Below are 8751 nucleotides of genomic sequence, written 5' to 3'. Positions count from 1 at the left end.
GGATTCAAAAACTAGAAAGCCTTAAGATCTTCCCTCTCCTGACCACGAGGAACGAGTGAATGAAAGCATAAATACGGGCTCTCATGGATTAGTCGTCATGAGGCCCTCTTTATAATCTTTGTCTTTCGTGATCTTCCCCCACCCACATAGGGATGCTATTCTTACAAATGCTTACTGCCCAACAACATCTTTTCGAAGCAAACGGAGCTCACCGATATAAAGTTTTACTTCCGCCGAATACGAAAGGTAAAAAGCAAGTCAATCTATTAGCCATCTCCCTTCGGCTCCTCTTTAGGTCGTGGACTCGGGCTTTTTAAGGGAAGCACTTCGTTCCACTCGTTCTAGACATACTCTAAACTCCTAACAAGAGAAAGAAGGAAAACAAGGAGTAAACAAGAGCTACAACAACTAGAGTGTCAAGGCCAGGAGGAGGCAAGGGAAGTTTATTTTGGGAAGCAAGCCCCTCAACTTATCCGCTTATCGGAAAGAGCAGGGACCTACTACCTACAGGCAGAGACAGGACAGCAAACTTATGGGCACCTTTTTGTAAGTTATATCTATTCTTTGCTCGTGAAGTCTGCGAAGCGAACCTTCACTGGGGAGATAGCGACCTCTTCAACTCCACTACTACTACCTGTACTCAATCAAGTACAAGTAACAAAAAAAAATAAACAATTAATACAAGAAGCGACCTAGTCGAGCTATTGTCAAGTTAAGCAGTTATTCTTGTCGAGGTAGACTCTACTCGCGCTATAGTCGAGGAAAGCTCGCGCGTTATTCGTGTTAAGCTATCGAGTTAACTAGACTCGAGGAACTAATCCTTTAGGTTTAGGCAACTCCTCCTCTCTGAGAAGAGGACACTTACTTAGTTCAGTGCAACAACAAAAGAAAGGACCCTTACCCCTCTATATCCTGGGGGGAAGATCAAACTCTTTAACTCAATCTACTACTACTGTTCTCACTCATTGACATAAGTAAAAGCTACCAGTTCCTTACTCAAAGAAGTCGTACCGGTACTCTTGAGTTCACAAGCCTAAAAACCTTAGATTGGAGTAGAAACTCGATCCTACTAATTACGTAGAACCATGAACCATCGATCGAGTGAGTTCGAGGTGGTTCATGCTTTCTATAGAAGTCGTTGTACGCTAAGGCAAAGGTTGTAACCATGCGTCATGCGTGCCGTAAGCGGGCTCTGGTGGGGGAACCCGTAGGAAGGGGGGACGACCCGCCGAATTCACATCAGAAATCGCCAGAACACAAACTAAATCTTGAATTGCGTATAGAAACAAAACGAACCACTTCTATTCTCGGAGCTGAGGTATATGAAGAATGGATTTTTGGTCCCTTTCGTCCAGTGGTTAGGACATCGTCTTTTCATGTCGAAGACACGGGTTCGATTCCCGTAAGGGATGGCTACTCTTTCCCGGCCGCTTTCAGTTCGTGTTCATTGCTGAGTGATCGCTCGCAATCTGGCTGGAAAGGTGGTCCGGAAGCTTTCTCTCTCCCAGCAAGCAAGACGAGATCACCACTTCTCTCAGTAATGGACTTCCTTTCATTCTTCCTTAGCCTATGATGTCCTATCATAGATTATCGAACCTCCGACAGAATCCCCATGCATGCGTTCTTTCTCTCCTCCCCTCAGCCATACATCTCTTTTTTTTTATTTTGGCCGGCATTGAACCCCACCTTAGGTGCTGAGTGGTGTCCTCCCCTCCCTTATACCTAAAAAAAAAGTTCCGTCTATGGAGCCTAAAGCTTAAACCATGGCAGTAAGCAGTAAGTTGGCCTAGTCTCTTGCCCAGCCTTCGCCTTCTTCAGTGGCCAAGTTGAAGCGTTCAACGGTTCTTCGGCCTACCATACCACCTTTATTTTTCAAGGTTGAGCTTGTTCAATTGAAGCTAATGCTATGCTGCCCTTCCCTTGTTCAAGAGAAGGCGAGGACTTTCTTTTAGCTACCGGCCCAAACAAAAGAGATTAGCCTCTTGATCGATCGGTTTATTTTATTGCAGTACGAAGGGGTTTAAGAAGGAGGCATTGGAGAGAAGTAGGCATGGTGGCCAACCAAGGCAGTGAAATCGAGACAATCAATCGGAAGAGGGTTTAGTTAGGAGTCCGGGTTCCATCCTATAAGTTGAAGGAAGGGAGCAAAGGAAGTTATCTTTTTAGTCTTGGTCCCACCAAACCATGCCATGAACAATACAACAAGAGCAGGGGATATTGAAACTAAGACTCATTCCGTCTATTGCTCTACCTTCCTCCTACAGATTAAATTGCATTGTTTATTCCTATTCCGGCAAAACTAGCTGCTGACTCAACCTCCCCTCGGGTCTACGCCCTCGATGTTTTAACATCGACGATTGAAAGAGAGTAGGAGCGCATTCTCTCCATCTCAGTTGGAAAGTCTATCGCTCTCAACAGCAGTTCCTTGGTCATACCCTCGGTGATGACTAGCAGTCCTTCCTGATTGAGTTCTCGACCTCTATTGATAGATCAAGAGTTCCGGCCCGGCTATGATTCCATCAACAAACCCGATTCGGTATAAAAGCTTAGCTTCTATTACAATAAAATATTTTGAAAAGAGCTATCCTAAAGCTTGACAGGTCTCCCCAACTCAGTTTTTAACTCGAAAACCGAAAGCATAAGGATGAGCCTTGGGCCCCCTTTCCCAAGAACAGAAGGAGCGTTTAGATACTGTACCTTTAGGTGCGTGCAGGAGCAAGGACGAAAGGAGAACAAGTCGCAGGAGAAGCGTTGAAGAAGCAGTAGTTTAAGCCATTGATCATGCAGCTTAGCTTCTAAAAAAAATAAGCACCAGCAGACAGAGGTAGATACAGAGCCATAGGCAAACCTTCATGATCGATAGCCTTTTATGAAAACGACCCTCGTGCTCGAGAGGCGGATCCAAAGGCAGTCGCTTACCTAGGAGCATACTTCGGTGTAGCATAGCGGCATACCCCTTTGACCTAGGTGGAAAAGAGATATATTGAAACCCACCATAAGTCTCTGGGGAGACAGCTGTGAATACTTATTTACCATAAGCAAAAGCGGCTACTGAGGCGAAGGCAAATAAGGTTCCGTTCCATGGAAGGAAAAAGAAATGGAAATAAAAATAAGAAAAGGTCTGATCAAATATTTTGCTTTCTTGTTGTCTTGAATTGTTATAGAACGGCTATTTATATAAGGTATAGTTGGTAGGATGAAGTGGGATGTGAAGCCTTAGTGGATATAGCAAGTGTGCCGGGGATATGGCTCGGGCGTAGTAGGTCTGGACGCCTAGCATGAAACAGCCTTCTCTGGTAGCGGCACTATACCTTAGTATAGTCTCTCTCTAGCTTCTAGTCTATATAAAAAAACTTAGTTAGCAGAGGTCAGTCTGTCTGGCGTTCCCTCGCATAAAGGGCTACTTTGGCATCGGCTCTCTCTCGTTAGGTAATTAACGAGGCGAAAGCAGCTCTCTCGGAAGTTAGTTTCCCCGCCATCTTAGTGGGACTAGTCTAATAAACTTTAACTTCAACTGCCTGACTCTAACAAGTAAGCAAGTAAACTACCAAGACTCGGATTTTTTTTTGTGGTAACGCCCTTCTAGAATTACGTTTAACGTCCCTTTATAACTTTCCCAATCAGCGCCTCGGGTCGGTAGCCGGGCTCCGGGACATTACTACCACGGCTACTATCGACCCGAGCCCAAAGAAGGAAAAGAACGGACTAAAGCGAGGAGTTCATTGGCCATACATAGTGAAGGGGGATGGGGGTAAACCTCTTTCATGACCCATGGCCCCAGTGTGTAACTTGGTTAGCATTTCTAGAACAAATTTAGTAAGGTTGGTTTTTCGATAGGGAAACAGGGGAGTTAGTTGTAGTTGAGACACGTTTTTCAGGTGGACGATATGGATTTATTCGAGACATCAGAGGAAGACCGTCATTTCTATCCGGGTATGATCATAGCTTCATTCATTCGTTAAACCTTGGGGTGGGGATAACCATTAGCATTGAGGTCAATCACCACACCATCCACCTCTATCCTATCATATGACATTACATGACGCGAGAGTGCATGGTCAACACACACCTACCTAAAGCGCCTACGTTCCGCTTGCAGCCAATACAAGCACAACCTAACTTGCACGAGATTCAACAACCGAAACTACAGGTAGTCCCGAGGGGACGGCATCCTCCTATAATAGTTAGTAGTACTGAACAAGCGAGTCATAGGTCGGGGGAAAGAAAACGTCTTAAAAAAAAGGACATCGCTCTAATCCTTGAAACTGGCGAACCGAAGTCACTTTCGGAACCATACTTCCTACAGCTAACACGTGTCCAGCGGGAACGTGCAACGCAAAAAAACGTAAGCTGCTATACCGAATCCCCCGCAGGCCATCGGGGACCGAGTGGTAAGGCCATGATCCGCAGGGGAACGGATCACTCATTCTTCCATTGGGGACAGGTGCACGAACGACAACTCCAAACGTCACACATTCGTCGCCTACTTACCGTTTAGGTGGCACCAGCGAGATCCAGCTAAGGTAAGGAACTTCGTGTCGCGGCTGCTCCACTCCGCCGCGGTCTCATGAACTGAACTTCGTAGCCTTCCCGCGCGCGAAGCGAATGGGCGCTGTGCTGTGGGTCAGTTTCGGGGCGGGGGGCGAAGAGAGACAACAAGAATGATTCATTTGGATCGACGAGCTTTTTCATCCCCAAAACTAAGAATAAATGGGATGTCTGTCTATCCATGAACATCTATTCTATCTCTATATCTAGGGGATCTCTCTATACATAAAAAAAAAGCTTTTTTGGCACGATATGATCGCCTAGCCGTAGCCGCATATTGAGCACAGCGGATATGCGGGGTTTCAGTTGGATCAGATCTTTAGCTTTGACGAAATCTTTTGGACCTAGCGAAAAGGACTTAATAAGCCTTCGCGGAAGCAAAGTAGAAGCTTTGCCAGAAGCAAGACGAGGAAGCAGAGCTGTCGTATAAGCGGTAGCTTCCCCCGACCTACTAAACAAAAATACAACAGTCGCGACCTACTTTGATTCAAAACAAAAGAAAGGCGAAGGGTTTGGCAACAAGCAAACGACTTTCTATCATAGTTGTAAGGGTTCCCTACTTAAGTTAAGTACCAAAGGCTGCTTTCGGTTGGTAAAGAAGGGGGCTGTTCACTACAAGCTATCAGCGCTGTCTTAGATTGAACGTCGACTTATCTTATTGCCGTTCAATCTCTAAGGCGGGTTTACGCTGAGAACGGAATAATGTTCGTGTCGGTGAACAACGCCCTAGCTTCTAGAGTTCGCTGCTTTTCCCAGACCAGAGAAGGGATTATACTGCTCGCCTTTGTTTGATATGTTCATTCAGTACCAATACAAACTAAAACTACACCAAAGTGGAAAGGCCCCTATAGAAGCTAGAAGTAACCTCTAGTAGTCTAGTAGTCGGCCTAACCAAAGCGTCACGACAACAGAAAATTACCCTTATGAATGGAATCTTAAGTAGGGGGCCCGCCCGCCTACCAATCAAAGAGGCTGAGAGTAAGCGTAAGCTCGAAGAGCTTCCCTTCATTCGCTTCGCGGGAGCCGCACAACACATAGCTGGAAGTTAGAGGGCCCATACTACCTGCCTAACCCCTCGCTCCGAGGGACCGTAGATAGGAAAAGACGTTATAAACCAAACCACCCCATTCATTTAAAAGAGAGGGGAAGGGGCCTATGTATTTGCATGACTCCTGTGGATTTTACCCTATCTACACCCGGAGCCAATCTCCTATCGGTCCTGCCACCACGCCGCAGAACGGGAGCTCGTGTGGAACCTTTTATTTCTGGCGTAGCAGCGATGGAACATAAAAAAAGATTACGGTCGCGTAACATAAGGGTCGGAGGTACGGTAAACTCGGCCAAAATTTGACACCCGAAGGGAGGGCCCGGCGCGCGCAATCCTATCCTCGTCCGAGTTTACCCCTTGCACTTTGGACAGCCATCCGTAGCATCATAAGGAGGACCTCCCGGGTAAAAAAAATGGTACGGTACATAGGAGGCTGGTCTTTCTCAACGTGGTGTATAACACGAAAAACCTTTCGATACAAGATAGGGCCATTCACATGAAAGAAGATAAAAAACCCTTTCTTCTCTTTCTCGAGGGGGAAAGATAAATAGGGTCTTATGGAGGGAGGGGGAAGGCTTGGGCTGGGCCTACCTATCCCGATAGGAACTTATAAAGGAACGAGGGCTGTTGAGAGGTTCCATATTGCCGAGCCGAAGGGCAGCACTTCTGTACGTGATCGTAGTATGTCATCTCGTCCCCGCTGCATTGAAAAGTACCAATGCACTATTTCTGGTTCACTGATAAGGAAGATAGAGTTGGGGTGTCACAGCGGGATAAAAAAGGCTTTCGAGATGGTTCGATCGCTAACAAAGACAAGCATGGGAAACTGCAGACTCCCGCAGGTTTGGTACCAGCCTTTCGATGGGAATACCCCCCTTAATTAAGGGGTTCTGTCAAGAACGAGCTGACGACTACTAGGGAAGCGGCTGATTGCAGTCCCTGAGCCCAGCCCGGGAGGAATGCACGGTTCCCTAGCGCTTCATGGGACGGGCGTTCGCAGTCCCCCTCCCTCTAATCTAACCCTCCTCCGCTCCCCATACGAATTTTAACTACGATCCCCTGGAGCAAAACGCTTTTGATACACTTTTGAATGCTGTCACCGAAAGTGTTAAAAAACTGACGGTAACACATAATTTTCCCTGCCGGAAAACTGGACATATTCAAAAATAGTCGAGCAGGTCATTCATTGGGGATCCGGCGGATCTACGTTATATGATATTTATTCTGATATTATGGAGTATGGCTTTGCCAGTAATTACTTTCACGAGGCATTAAATATCCTCTATTCTATTGGGGGGCCGGGGGTTGGTGGATAAAGATGGACAGTAAGGATTGCGTAATATCAATTTTTCGGCCTCGCTCACTTAGGTTCCTATCAATTCTCCCCGGATTTTAGGATCACCTTTGACCTGCCCGACATGCTGTTGACTTGGAGATTAATTCTTCGGCCGTACCTTCTGCGGTCGTTACGCTTGGCTTGATTGTTGGGCTGGGACCGAAGAAAAGTAGAAGCCTCAACCGTGTCGAAGGCATTATAACTACAATACGCTACCTCAAAAATCAAGATCTACATCCCGTCGCTACCCTTTCATCCCTTTAAATGTTAATCTTCCCGCGTGAGGGTGATCAGCGTTCTCGTTCACGAAGCCAACCGAGTTGCTCATGGGAAGGAGCATGTGAGGGAGAAGGACCAAACTTCGTCTCTTCGAACGGAGCCCTGGTTTCCTTTTTGATACTATGTAACACCTCCTCATCAACAGACGTTTCCCGAATAACCATTCATTTCATGAAAAACCTGCACTTGTTAGCAGCTGAATCACTCTATCCTCTCGTTTCCGCTCCCCTTGATTCTTGCGTTTTAGGGTTGGCTACTCAATCAATAGCGTCTGTGAAGTGATTGATGTTCGATTGGGCTTTCTCCCGCCCTTCAAGGTCTTAGGAATCGATTGAATCATCCCTGTACTTCTACTCGATAGAGTGATCGAATCGGACACTGTGCCATTGATTGAATTTCAATAGGCTCTTAGATGGGCTGGCTTGTTGAGATAGGTCAGAATGAAGCAACCCCAGTGGAAGGAATATGCCCATAGGTGGATTAGAGAATAAGTCAATAAGTAAGATCGAAAGGGCAGGGAGATCTCTGGGGTAAAGACAAGGAGCCTAGCTAGGTCCCTAGTCACTAATCCGAATCTGCGGAAGAGGAAGAGGCACCCAACATATAAGAATCGGACTAAGAAAAGATGGATCCGTTTAAATGGTTGATGTTTTACAGGTCCCCCGCCTTCTCCTTGATCAAATAGTGTAAGGATAAATAAAACCCTATTATTTCCCTTTCTTTCTTTTGAAGTTCTTTCTTAGGTTTCTTCCTGTAATTTAAAGAATTTTAAGACTAGTTAGAGCATAAGGATTAGCAGAATCGTCAAAAAAAATTGTTATATGATATAAAGAAGAGGAAAAATTCCAAGACTTCTATATAGTACGAAGCACCCGTAGCACTTGCTAAGAGTTACCTAATTGATTGAATACCAGTAAATTTACCACAAACAATAGTATACTCATTTCCGCAACACAATTTAATTGCTTTGGATGCGGGGGACCTACTGAGATGGGAAATTCCCCTGCTCGATCTGCTTTCAACCGCTTTTCTAGGGGTGGAATAAACCTTTACTGCACTGCTAGCGTTTTAGAGCTTGAAATAACTAGCACTCATACGGATTGGACTTAAACCAACCGTGCTACTAGGCTTAAAAATTTCTGCATTATTTTTGTGCATTATAGTGCACGAATTCTGATTCAAATTCACTTAAAATGCTGTTTTGGAGCCAATGGAAATGGTGTAATGTTCAAATAATGCACAAATTTTAAATTCCATATTTTCCCTCCAAAAATCAAGTGAATTTCCAAATGCTCATGTGAATGTAATGCATGTCATGTAATGAAAGATTTGGAAACTAGAGATCAAAATAAGAGCAATGCAAAAAGAGCCATCCAATTTGGAGTTTTGGTTGAGAAGTTATGCCCATTTGATGTTCCATGTACACTTGGTCAAGTTTTGATCATATCTCCTTAACCACACATGAGAAATTGATGATCTTGGACTTTTTAAAAATGGGAGAGAAAGATCTACAACTTTCATGTTCAACAAAATTTCATTT

General features: G+C 45.2%; 1 non-coding gene across 1 annotated transcript; it reads left to right on the top strand.

Moving 5' to 3' along the window:
* Window positions 1-1340: 1340 nt before the first annotated feature.
* Window positions 1341-1412, top strand: TRNAE-UUC (transfer RNA glutamic acid (anticodon UUC)). Its single transcript has one exon. It is a non-coding gene; the product is annotated as a tRNA-Glu (tRNA).
* The last annotated feature ends 7339 nt before the right edge of the window (window positions 1413-8751 follow it).

This window comes from Lathyrus oleraceus, chromosome 7 (assembly GCF_024323335.1).
Source record: "Lathyrus oleraceus cultivar Zhongwan6 chromosome 7, CAAS_Psat_ZW6_1.0, whole genome shotgun sequence".
NCBI lineage: Eukaryota > Viridiplantae > Streptophyta > Magnoliopsida > Fabales > Fabaceae > Lathyrus > Lathyrus oleraceus.
This window is presented reverse-complemented; position numbering and strand designations above follow the sequence as displayed.